General features: G+C 36.0%; 1 pseudogene; it reads right to left on the bottom strand.

Moving 5' to 3' along the window:
• Positions 1-5,513, bottom strand: part of LOC118892032 — a 162,850-nt pseudogene extending 157,337 nt beyond the window's left edge.
• Between the last annotated feature and the right edge of the window lie 8,220 nt (positions 5,514-13,733).

Below are 13,733 nucleotides of genomic sequence, written 5' to 3'. Positions count from 1 at the left end.
GAGTCAGTTAGCAAGCTAAACAAGAGAAGAAAGATTCCAGGCAGTGGTGATCATCATCTAAACACCCTGATTACGGTGCCAATTGTTGCAGCCACTATGAATAGGAAGGATGGACCCCACCCTCTATTCAGAATGGCTTCATACGTTAAGACAGATGACACCAAGCGCACACACCAAGAGGGTATAAAAAGATTTATTACTCATATAATAAGGTTTTCTGGGGAATTTCCTGACATTCCAGTGGTTAGGACTCTGTGCTTCCACTGTAGGGGGCCCAGGTTCAATCCCTCATTGGGGAACTAAGATCCCACAAGCCGCGCTGGCCAAGAAATAAAAAATGAGGCTTTCTGGAGATAGCAGGGTGACTCATAAGTTGGTCCAAAAATGAATTGAGAGAGCAGATACAGAAGACTGGCTTGGGGTTTTTTATTGCTGTTAGAGCATAGACCTAGGGTGAGGATTCCCATGTGGGCAGGGAATTTCTCACCAGCACCAAAGGAAGGAGGGTCCAGGCTTCCTTAGCTTTGTCAGATGTGGGGCACAAGGGAAGGAGAGAGAGGAGACCTTAAAATATGGCAGCAGTAAAACACCAAAAAATATAATCAGGATATTTATGACAACTGTGCCTGGAAAGTAGACAATACTAAAATGTTCTAGGAAGTACCCAGAGTTACCAGTGATTTTTAATTTTATTATCATTTCTAAAAAGTGCAATATATTCTGCACAAATAATATTAGTTTAAAGCAGGGAACCAAATTGGTACCTTCTTGTGATATAAGAAAATAAGTAAATATACTTCTATGATATTCTCAGCATATATGCATAGTTCATATTTTTCTCAAAATTAAATCTGCCTCTCTGAATATATATACAGATAAATACTACATAGAATTATTATCAATATTATTAAATTGTATTCAATCTTTATGCTTTTGAAACCATAGATTAAAGTGATTTAGTTATTATCTCATTAATTAACATTTTGCAAGCACTTTTCAGGAGTGTTTAAGTGATTTACTTAATGCTACCAAATAGGAGTTAGAATATAAAACTCTCAGTATATTGCTCTTCTAATATTATGTTCTGGAGAGTGACAATGACTTTACCCCACTAGGATAGTCAATTCATTCATATTTGTGATGAATACAATAAGGTGCATCTATGTATTTCGGATTTATAACAGAAAAAAATCATTCTATAGTAATATCTTACTGAAGGGATTAATTATATTAAAGTATATGCAAAATTATATATCTATACATGACATATATGGAAAGAAAAATACTTTTATACTAAACATATTTAGGAGATTTTAGCATTCACACTTAGATATAAAACTCACTAGCTCATTTTAATCAGCAATGATCACCATTTTACCTTGTAATACATGTATTCTAACTCTAAAGTACTCAATATTAAATTAAATTATTCATTCACTTCCCCTAAGCATACAATGACATATTGCCTAACTTAATATTAGCCTTTTTATTAGTTTAATAAAATAGTTCAATATCTTAACGTGTTCAATTAAGAAACAGTTGCATTCATTCACAAAAGTACATTAAGTTTTACTGTGAATTCAAACCCCACTGATCCGCCAACCACAAAACATAAAAGTAAAATCTACAGGCATACAGTACATATTTAATATCAATTAATTGATTCTTTAGTATTCAAATCTGCTGATGAAATACATCAGAAGATAATGAAACCTAAACTGAATCAGTCAAATAATCTTTGTATTTTCAGGGCTCAGGTCATTTTTATATTTAAGAAGAGATCAGCTTTCACTTTTTAAATTTTAATCCCCATTGTAATTCAAAGTTGTTAGCTTAAATCACATGAAACTATGATGTCCATTATGGCAATCATTAGCCGCATGTGGTCCTTTAAATCTCTCTTTCAATTAATTTTAAACTGTCAATGCTTCAGTCACACTAGCCACATGTCAAAGGCTCACAAATGGCTAGTAACTACAACATTGGAAAGAGTAGAAAAAGAACAGAAATTTGAACATATCAGAAAGGTTATAAGATATGCAAGATGTAAAATGGGGACAAAGTACAAGGAATACAGAGTGCTTTACTGTAAAATAGGAGAACAGTTGCTGGATATCCATATATTATGCATGTAGATTAGAGATTTTCAATTATGTGTATCCAGAAATTGTTAAAAGTATATCACAGGCTGTTTGCAGTTTATACACACATCTGACATATTTTTAAATAGTATTTTGAATATTTCATTGATTAATTTTCATTCATTAAAAAAATTCAGAAGATATAGAAATCTACAAAGAAATAATTCCCAAAGTCTCAGTAATGGAAATAGTCAATATTAATTTGCTGTAGTATTTTTTTCTGGAACTTTGTTTTTTCTAGACATACTTTTAAAATAATTACTAATTTATCTCTTACTGAATGCAAAGTTTCAAATATTATGTTTGCACAACTATATATAAATCTCGTTACCACACATTTTCTTAAAAAAAGATTATTACCTGTTTTACATAGTTGCAGTCACAATGTATAAATAAAAGCTCTATACATAATTTTTACTTATAATTCTAATATAATAATTTTCTATCAAAATTAGATTTTTGTAATTCCTCACTTAAGCTATTGTCATTTCTCTGATTATAAATAGTAGAATATTAGAAAACACTAACATTTACGCTGAGAAAAATCATTCATAGTCTTATTATATCTGTTCGTGTATCCTTAGAGGGATGCTTATTCAAAGCAATCAACTTCCCTCTTTAAATCTGTTCTGCTTATGAGAGATTAGTTCCTGGTCTTAGTATGTGATTTTCTATTCCTCTTTAAGAATGTGCTAAGAGTTAAAAGCAGCAACTTTAACATTATGTCTGAAAAGCAAGGGGGATTACTACTTTTATATGAAGGGATGAAATGTTACAGCAGGATTACTCTGCCCATTAGTGAGAGATAAATTCCAGAAGTGGTTGAATAGGACTTTGAATATTCTTTCATCTTTCACTGATTAACTATCTTGGGGAGAACTGACATGTGAATTATGGAGAAAAATACAAAATTATGGACCAACATCATGTTTATGAGGTAATATACAGATATATATTTCTAGAACTGAAACCAATATCATAATGCAGGCTCGTTATATTTTCTACAAAACTAGAGACATGTCAGTTTGATTTTCCCCAGAAACAGTCCTGAAACAAAGAAAATATTACAGGTAGATTTTGGGGAAGTGATCCATATAGTACAAGTGAAGGCGTAGAAAAGAGTGACAGAGGAAAGAGAATAGCCAATAAAGTGTGATTTTATGAGTAAGTTATGAGATGGGCAATTTAAGCTCAATCTTCTTGGAAGTAACAGAGAAACTATGTAGAGTGTCCTCAGAATTGTTCTAAGGAAGTATGAGAAGATAAGGATATTTAACCTCTGGCTTTTGTCCTTCATGAATTGAGTGCTGACTATGACAACCTTAAATCTCAGGCATTCCAGCACTATCCAACTGGTGAACCTAGCTAGCTCCCATGGTGCTATAAGAAGCCCTCAGTCAAAGAAGCAAAGAGACACATGTGTCTGAGTTAGAAAGCTGTCAGTGTTGAGGGAAAATGTCTTCTGCAGATTTACCTGGACTCAGAGGTGGCTAAGACAGTACAAAGCACTGCATCTACACTGGCTTTTATAGTTCACCCATTGCAGCATTCAAATCTGCCCATGACCTACACTGATTTCTTTCTGTTACGGAAACTTCACAGTAATGGCTAGCCATAGTCTTGAAAAATGATGTTAACACTGGAAGGTAAGTCCACAGGCTAGAATCCCTGTGCTGCAACTACACCAAAGACTGTAGTTAATATTTATTTTCTTTCTTAATCAATTGTAACCCTCATCTTTGGCTAGCACTTCAGCTGGTTGATTTTTGTTACTATGTTCAGAAGCTTGTAAAGGTATTCCAATGAATCCTCTGTGTTCTAGATTTATTCTTCCTTTTTGCTTTTATATAGGAACATGCATAGAACTTTGTTACACAGGCAATTCACCTACCAATAGAGTAATGCCCTCTTTTATTTTATCTTATTGATTGATTGATTAATTGATTGATTGCTGGGCCAGCATTTGGAGACCAAAATGACCTGAAAGTATCCTTAAATTTAGTGCACTGGAAGGGATTTTCTCCCCTTACCCAAGCTCCACATTGGTACACATATATAACATCACATCTACTACACTGCTTCATCCACACAATTCCCATTTTGATGGTTTAGATGAAATTTTAAGCGAATAAACCAATGCTCTATTGGCTAGTAGTTGCTGTAGTTTGTAGCAGGACCAAAGGGTCCCTTTTAGACCAATTTAATCTTCACCCTAAAATAGATCCTTTGTCCTAAGGGGATGTTATATGTGATTTTACACTGTTATATCAGGCAGTTTATCATCTCTCAGATAGTAGTTTCACAGAAGCACCAAGAACAAAATTATCAAGAGCAGAAAAAACAATTCCATATCCAAAATAAATGTCAGTCCAAGGGAGGAAAATTTGTTACCTCCTCTAAGATGGAAGTTATCTCATGTAAACAACTTGACAAGTGATTGGTCTTCTAAAAGAATTATATCACATTTATAATTCAGTGCTGGTCTTTGAAGCTGACAGACTAAACATTAACAGCTGCCATCTGTAAGATAAGCCATAGTGAGAGAGAACCCATGTGGTTGAACCTGTCTAGTTTACATTCATATCACCATGGCTACACTATGCATGGGACTATTTTTTAAACACTAGAGTAGCTTAAGATAAAAACTGATTAACATCCACCAGATGAATTATGCTGTTTTTTCAGCAGCACTACTGCAGTGGGTACATTTTGTTGGGTATGGCCATTATAATAAAGATTCTCACAGTTTGTACCTACACCTATCCTTTCATACATATGCTTCTTTCCCAGGCTCACTGATCAGGTCATTCAATTTTGCACTTTGAAATCACTACCACCAGTCAAACTATTGGCCATCCATTCAATTTTGCTCTTTAAAGCCACCACTACTTGTCAAACAATTGGCCATTGCCTAAGTATCTATGTAAGCCTTACAGAACACTTCTCCTACTCTGCAAAGTTGATGACTAAGTGGACTGTTCATAGCATTAAGATTTTCCCTCAACCTGTCATTCAGAACCATCCCTGAAATGTACTTCAGGGTGACAGCAGTTCATTTTCAGCTTATAATAACATATCAAGCCAACTAATTTGCAAATTAAATCTGAGTTTCTTCCCCACTGTATCTGCTTGAGCCACATACTAAATTGTATCATTTCCATTTCATGAAGGATCACTGCCTGTCTAGTAATATGTCTTGTAAAATCTTACAATAGCCAATTCATGATGGGCATATCTGATTTTGTAGTTACTTGGTGCTCCATAATCAAGACCTCGGATTCTAGAAGCACCAAGAGCTTCTTTTCCAGCATTGGGTAGTTCTTTTTTGCAGAAGGCATGATCAAATTCTGGAAACGTAAGGGTCTGCACCATGACTCTCCTATAGGTTATTGCCTCACAGATATCCTTATCTACATTGAGTACCTATAGCATAATTTTGCCCTCTGGGTCATGTGGCCTGAGTGGAATGACAGGTTACACCAGACCCTGGCTTTGCTGCAAAGTCTTCTTTTATTGAGACCTATTTAAATATGAAATCCTTCCAAGTGACTTGTTAAATTGGATAGGGCCATATTTCCAAGTATGCTATATACTGCTTTTATAATTTGCAGACGCCACCAATTATGAGTCTCTTTCTTAGCGGTAAGATGTACAAGGTGGAATATTTTCAGGGTACATATCACTGGACTCTGAAAATCTTTACCAATTTAACAGACTGCCAAAACTTTGTGGATTTTATCTCACATGATCTTGCATGCTTGTGTCTGAACAGGACATCCAGATACTTCCCACTTTCTGTTTATCAGGCTTAATCAGCAACACAAATTTAATAGTATGGACTTCCATAATGTTTTACAGAATATCAAGATGGCCATGGTCCTTCCAGATTATATATTGAAATGGAGATTATGGGAAATAACTTCAGCCAGAGCCAAGAAAGTGGATGTATACTATTATTTTTCCTTTGTGAACGTGAGTGACCTTTTTTTTTGATTGATTTTTCTGATGCAGATGGAAAAGAAGAAAATTACCACATAAATATCCAATTACCAAATGCTAGAGCCTGTGTTAATCTATTAAAAATACAATATTTGATATAACAGCTACAATTGGGGCTAGTAATTGGATAAATCTAGAATAGTCCACTGTCATTCAACATGATCTGTGTAGTTTTTATAGGCACCATACTGATGAACTGAATATTAATATCATGTAGACTATCACAGTGTCTTTTAAATATTCGAGAGTAGCAATTCCTACTATCTCACTTAGTATATGGCTGAGTGAGGTGATTTCAGGAACTTTTAATTAAACTTCTTACCATACTGACACTTATTCCACAATTAGAGAACTAATGTGATAGCGCTATGATTTACTGCTAATTATGGCTCCACTCAGAAGACACACAAATGACTGCAGAATTAATCCATGAATCCACTGTAATCTTTGTGAGATGGCTGTGAGATAGGATGTTTTTTTACTCAAAATTATTTAGTAAGCCCCTACTATAAATGAAAATAATAGCATTTCAGGTTCTTTTGATACTAAGCCAGGTCATAACTTATATTTAACAGACATTGACATATATGGGTATTTATTTTCTTACTGTACAGTTGCTCTGGTAAATATTCTTGTATCTCTTTAAGGAAAAGATTAGGGTAATATTTATTATATGAACATGTGATAGTGTTACAGGGTCCTTCCTGAAAAGAAACAGGTCTCTTCAATTGTTTTTCAGATCATGATTTTCCATTATGTCAGCTGACATCTGCCTTGTGGTCTCCAGCTTTGCTAATTTTTGGTTCTGTAATAAGCAGAACCCATGTTGCCAACTCACTAACATTGACTTTTTAAAATAACATGGTCTATTTACCCTTACAATAGATTCTTTTTTTTTTTTTTTTTTTTTACTTTTTCCTCCTCTTTTATTTATTTAAAAATTTTTATTGGAGTGTAGTTGATTTACAATGTTGTGTTAGTTTCAGGTGTACAGCAAAGTGAGTCAGTTATACATATACATATATCCACTCTTTTTTAGATTCTTTTCCCATATAGGTCATTACAGAGTATTGAGCAGAGTTCCTTGTGCTATAGAGTAGGTCCTTATTAGTCATCTATTTTATATATCGTGGTGTGTATATGTAGATGCTTATGTATCAAAGCTCCCATAGCTTTCAAATGCTGGATATAGTGAATAAGCCAATGCATCCTATTTTTCTTGTACTTTATCCCAATCTACTACAGGTAGGAGATTCAGTAATTGTTATTCCAGAAATCCATAGACTATCACCAAGCCACTTAACAATAGCGGGGTTCTTATTGCTATCTGTATGTGGACTGATTCAATTTCTGAATGTCATTCTGAAAACCTAAAGTTACTTCTGGTACCCAGTCCCTTGGCTTTGATTCCTTTAAGAGCAGAACCTGAGACAAGGAAGTAAGTTTAGGCAGTTTATTTGAGAGATACATTTATGAAGCTCAAGTACGGGAGAGGAAGAAGTTTGACAGGCAAACAGGAATTCCATTTATTTATACCTTAAATGAAAAGTTTGCTGACATCGGCAATTGTGGCTTAATCCATTGGGGGCCCTATGAGGAGCCATGAAGAATGAACCTCAGGATTGTTTCAATAATAGGTTAATTGGAATTTTTATCTCTTACTTCTCATCCTCCAGTTGTTGATGATTCTGGTTTTGTTTAGTCACAGGATTCAGAAGCAGAGCAGAGGGCACAGAGGAAAAAGTTGAGATGTTTATTTGCCTCACTATCTCACAGCTCTTTTATGGGTTTGTCATGCCTGTGTTCCCCTTCCTCAGGCCACAACATGGGTCAGACAGCACCGCCCCAAAATCTATAGCTCTTGTAGCAATTAGGAAAAAGCTCCCTCTTCTCACTCCCAATTAGGATTCTCCAGAGAAACAGAAACAATAGTGACACTGGCAAAGCCTATTAACAATTCCTGGGAAATAAAAATAGAATGTGGGTAATAAGGTCTAACCTTTTTTCCTTTGCGCTTAGTCTAGTCTCACTCGCTCATAGGGTGCTGCATGCAGAGGTCTTGTCCCAGGCACCTCAGACCAGAGTTCCTAGTGCGAAACGGCTGCGGTGACACCTCAGCTCCCGGATGGTATGCAGAAGTGCCACACACGACACTCAACTCAAGATGGCGGCACTGGGGCGTGTGCAGAAACGCTGCGCCCGGCACTGCGCTCCGGCGCCTGAGCGGCACAGCCGCGCCCACCTCGTGAGAACTCCGCCCTCGCCCCTCCCCGCGGACGGAGCCCTAGAAAGCAGCCCCGCCCACTGCCTGTCTCGGAGAGTGTGGACTTGGATCTCCATTCTTTGATAAAAAACAAAGCTCTCTTTTGCTTTTGAATGGAACCTCGTCTCTTTCTAGTGACGCCAAGCAGGAGGACTCTTGTTGGGTCCCAGATAGTCAGTAACACTTGTTTTTATTAAAAGCTTGCTGCCTCCTGAGACGCTTACTCTCTATACAGAACACTTCAGTGATTAAACAAATCCAGCAAATTATCGTAGAAAGATCATGATCTTTCCGAAATATCTATCGCAATCATTCAGTTTGTAGCTCATTGTGTGACTGATCCAACTTCAAGCATGTAAACTAAAATACAAGGATCACATCTGGTTTTTTTTTGTTGTTTGCTTTTTTTTTTTTTTTAATGCCACATTGGGGATGGCCATTTGCTTTACTCAGCCCAGCCATTCAAATGCTAATCTCTACCAGAAACACCCTCACAGACACACCCTGAAATAATGTTTAACCAGCTATCTGGGCATCCAATAGCCCAGTCAAGTTAAAACATAAAATTAAGCCTCACACTCCTCTTGCCACTTAAGTTCTGGGAGTAGCAGTGACTTCATACTCTGGCTAGTTAGTGCTTAGTAACTTCCCTGTCTGTTACACTTTCTCAAAATTTGTAAACAATCCTTTTTTTAAACTCTTTTTATTAATTTCTTAGAGTATTTCAAATACTTATATTCAGACAGCAATAAAAGCAAATGGAGAAGAGTCAAGAATCGACCAAATGAATGATCTGCTTAAGATGTTACAGGTGACATTGCAACTAGACATTTGCTAGGACACCTTTGGAAGAAATTCTAAACGATGAGGTTTTTCATCATTACCTTAAAATTCACAGATTCAAATGGAGACAACTGGATGGATATAACTAAGTCAATAGTCAAGATCTATCCATCAGAGTATGTGTGGAGGCGTTAACTAACCTCTCCCACTACTTACACGTTTCAAGAAACATTACCTTTCCCCAAATGAAACAGAAGTGGTATTCAGTTGCTGGTAAAACTTTTGGCAAAATGGGCTTTGGAGCATAAGACATTATAACTGGCATGAAATCTATCAATCCATTCTAATTTAATAGACATTTGGGTTGTTTCCTTTTTATTTTTGACTGATATGAACTTTAAAAAATTTTTCCATTTTTTCCCATTTTTAAAATTTATAAATAGCAAGCTGTTGTGAACATTCTTTTTCAAGTCTTCTGATGTAAATAAACACAGATAAATGCAGAAAAAGTGACTAATCAATGAATGGTGCTGCAAAATTACTTATTGTTATCATTCTGTGCCCAATAAAAAGATAGAAACAATACAGTAAATTTGAACAGAAAAAGTTTAATATAAATAATTATTAATATAGCAGAAGATGAAAATACTGAGGGAATTAGCTGGTAAGAAGTAAAGTGAACTCTGAAGAACATAGGAACAGCAGATAGAGCAGTGACTGCTCCAATGAAAAGCCTCATTTGTTGAGATAAGATTCAGACTTTTTGGAGACGGCACACCTGTGGCTCTGAGATGACAGTAAGTTTCTGTGGTGCTATAACAATAGAATTTGCTGGAATTTTTCTCTCTGAAACTTACCAGAAATCTGCCCTCAGTGTGTCAAGGAAAGCTGTTCATGAGAGGTTTCTGGTGAGGCATTCTTCTACAAAACTGTCCAAATTGAGGTCCAGGGGAGCTGCTGAGCAATGGGTTCTGTTGGCCGCCATGCAGTGCAAGAGCCAAGCACTGGAGAAGCTGTGAACACTGCAGGAGCTGGCTGGAGGAACTCTGCTACAAAACTGCCTGAATCAGGGTAACTGCTGGTCCCTGGGTACTGCCCGCCACAATGCATTGCAGGAGCTGTAGGCACTGGGGAACCAGGTCCAGGAGGAAGTTATACACACTGCAGAAACTTGCCAAGTGAGCACACCAGAACCAGGAAGCAAAATTCTTTCCTTCTACACTTCTATATCTCACCAGCACTCTCCACTGACGCAGCTTCACTGTCAGCTGGCAAAGAAAAAATATTTAAAGAGCTAACTTCATTTTAACAGAGGCAAAAAAGAGTACTTTTGGAGCTTAAAGGCAATAAATTGATAACCAACACACTTATCCATATAAAAAATGAAATTAGATATTTTTGAAATGTTTTGTGTTAGCATAGATCATCCTTCCTAAAGGATGCGTCTTCCTTTAGTATGGTCCTTCCTAAAATCTAAAACTTTTTAATGTATTGTAAAAGTTGTGACTAATTTTATGCATCTAAAATAAGAAGAAAAAAATGCCAGAAATGAAATGAAATATCTTTTTCAGATAGGACAATGGTAGTATTTAATTTTAAGACGTATTAATGAATTCCATTTAAAGATTTACTCCTACTTCTTTTAAAATTGAACAAGTGAAGGTAATTTGTTATATAACTTCAAGAACTCATCTCCTTAACCATTACATTCTTAGTCCTTGACATAAGTTTTATATTTGAAAAGATTGATATATTTTGACATCCTTCAAATATTTTAAGGCGTTTACTAAATATAATGTAGCAAAGGGTACTGTCACAATTACAATTATTCCTGAGTTAAATCAGGAGCACTGACTCTCCTTCAATCATATGATTAGATTACCAAAGGCTACTAGGTGTAATTGTTAGCAAATCCAAATGATCTCTATGGCCATGATCACTGGCAGACAATTTCCATAAGGGCAGAACAAAAAGTACTGACAAACATTTCTATGGGAGGGATGTTAGGGTTAGTTTTGTTTTGTTTTGCATTGTTTTATTTTTTTTAATCTATAAAAGATAATAAATTGAAAGTTCATATAGAATGGTGTTGAAATTTATGACCATTTTGTAAATGAGTCTGGGTCTTAAATCACTACATGTTTTAACAACACACACCAAGCACAATATTATTTTATACTCACTAAAATGCATGCCAATTCTACAGTATTCTCAGAAATTTTATAGTAGACATTTAAAATTTCTATTAAAACCTACCTCTTGGGCTTCCCCGGTGGCGCAGTGGTTGAGAATCTGCCTGCCAATGAAGGGGACACGGGTTCGAGCCCTGGTCTGGGAAGATCTCACATGCCGTGGAGCAACTAGGCCTGTGAGCCACAACTACTGAGCCTGCGCGTCTGGAGCCTGTGCTCCGCAACAAGAGAGGCCGCGACAGTGAGAGGCCCGCGCACCGCGATGAAGAGTGGCCCCCACTTGCCGCAACTGGAGAAAGCCCTCGCGCGAAACGAAGACCCAACACAGCCAAAAATAAATAAAATAAATAAATAAAGTAGCTATTAATTTAACAACAACAACAACAAAACCCTACCTCTTTATGAAATAAACAGTGACTCATAAATTTGGCATTCACCACAAATTAATGCATGCCTCAGAAGGTGACAAAATTATTTTTTAACAAATAGAAATTAACAAAATAAAGACGTTAAAATATATCTTTGTAAATGTTTTCCCCTGAGTTACAGACTCATATATTTTGAAAGGGAGCTTACATGTAATTGCAAACAACTTTCCTGGCACCTCCCTTACCTGAACAAATTCAACATTTGACTTCAGCAACTACTTTAGCCTGAAAATGCTTTAAATTGTACAAAATATTTCACATATTATCTAACAAATTAAAATAATATTATGATATGAATGAGTGACCATAAAACAGATTGCCCAAATGGCCTTTTTTTTAGTGAATGGGAACATTTTTATTAATTTAATTTTGACACTAAGTATAAGTTGAGACTTCCTTGGACATACTAGACAATCACCCTGGCTCTCAACTCTCTTGATATGAACTTGTTTTGGTTTTTATTTGTCTATTTGTTTTGCTATTTGTAGTTTTTTAAAATTAGCTTTGTTGCACTTTAGATTCAAGGTAATTTGAGTGTTAAAATAAAACTTCTAGATTTTTTTATGACTAGATTGCAGAAAATGTGTTCATTTTTAAAGTTTAAAATTTTCTAGTTGGCTGCTAAAAAAAGACAATTACTTTAATAGAAGGTGCAGACATTATTGTCAGTCGCTGTTAGACTGAGGAACAAGTCCTGAGAGCAGGTGAGGGGATTAAGAAGAGACGGGGTCAGGAGAGTGGTGTACAAGCACACACACACACTTTATTTCCCATCAAAACTCTTTTTATAGATTGCAGTAGACAATACATGTTTTTGTTAAAATCACAAGACAGAATCATCAGACAGTATTTCCTTAATGTTGAAGTTATAGTACAAAACATTCTGCGAACCAGAATATAAACATGCGTGAGAACAGACTGTGATTACCGAAGCACGCCAAGGCCAAACTATAGTTAAAGAAACCACAAGCAACCTCACGGGCCAAGACTCATATCTTCTCTAATAACTCTTTCGGGTCCTGTCAAGAATTAAGCAGGACTTTGCCATGCTTTAAGCTGCAAGAACTGTGTCAGCTTGCAGCTGGTTCCTGACACATTATGTTTTTTTGTTTGTTTTTTTTTTGGTTTTTGTCAATTTGTAACTGAGTCTGATGCTGAATTGGTCAAAATCCTGGAAGGAAATAGAAGGCACACGCAAATTGGTAACTGAATAATATTTGTTGAGGACATGATCACAAAAGTGTGGGTAGAGCTAAGGGAACCACAAAAAGATGGTGAAACTCCCAAGATCTAGCAATATTGAGAAATTGTTACTATCTTTAGGTCTGAGGAGGAAGAGGGAAGGAGCAGCAAGAATAAATACCACAAGTTACCTTTCCTCATTTCTTCTCATCTCTTCTTGATGCCATCCATTGACCAACATGAACTAGAAGCCAAATAGCAAGGGAGCCCAGATGATACATTATGGCTATATCAGTCTCTCAGGGCACAGAGAAATATAGAAAATGGTGGAATTTACATTTGGAAGACAAAACAGAAAATATTCAACACCCATGCTAAACCTGGGCACCATGATCTCAAAAAACAGACAAATGAACAAAATACCCTGGATCTACTTTTCTCGATTCAGATTTACAAGCTATAATAATCCCTCAACCTAAAATATCAAAATTATGTATATATTTTCTAGTGTTTTTAGGCTGGCATGTAAAATGAATTCCTGTGCATATTTTTACTAATTTCACTTTATTCTATAACACATCACAGTTTTTCTTCAGTAGTTGCAACAGTAAGGCTTCATCAGAAAATGATTGCCCATGAAACAGGATAATTGATTAAAGTTAAATAACTGGACTACTTCCAAAGTTGTAGATGAGGATAGCAACAAAAGATAGCACAGGACCCGGTGCTAGCAACAACAGGGAGC

The sequence above is a fragment of the Balaenoptera musculus genome, chromosome 3 (genome assembly GCF_009873245.2).
Source record: "Balaenoptera musculus isolate JJ_BM4_2016_0621 chromosome 3, mBalMus1.pri.v3, whole genome shotgun sequence".
NCBI lineage: Eukaryota > Metazoa > Chordata > Mammalia > Artiodactyla > Balaenopteridae > Balaenoptera > Balaenoptera musculus.
The sequence above is the reverse complement of the archived record's forward strand: the minus strand, read 5'-3'. Positions and strand labels throughout refer to the sequence as shown.